This window comes from Penaeus monodon, chromosome 24, assembly GCF_015228065.2.
Source record: "Penaeus monodon isolate SGIC_2016 chromosome 24, NSTDA_Pmon_1, whole genome shotgun sequence".
Lineage (NCBI taxonomy): Eukaryota > Metazoa > Arthropoda > Malacostraca > Decapoda > Penaeidae > Penaeus > Penaeus monodon.
In genome coordinates, this window is record NC_051409.1 from 1621220 (window position 1) to 1621502 (window position 283).

Consider the following 283-nt stretch of genomic DNA (forward strand, 5'->3'; position numbering starts at 1 on the left):
GTGTGGTCTTTCAGTATAGGCACAGCTGAAGCGAAGATGAGCGCGTGGTGTAAGAGGCATGTCTCCTGTTCTCGGCAGCTAAATTAACTTTATGCAAATAAGACATATAAAATGAGGCCGTTGCAAGCCAACTTATGTTCCTGGCAATGAAAGTAAAGAAGAAGAATTAAGCTTGAGAACTTGTGTGAGAATTAGACGCTTTAAATAAAAAATATGTATAACATGAAAACAAGAGCGTCCGGACTTCATTCGATGTGACGATGGATTAACCTACAGACCTGGG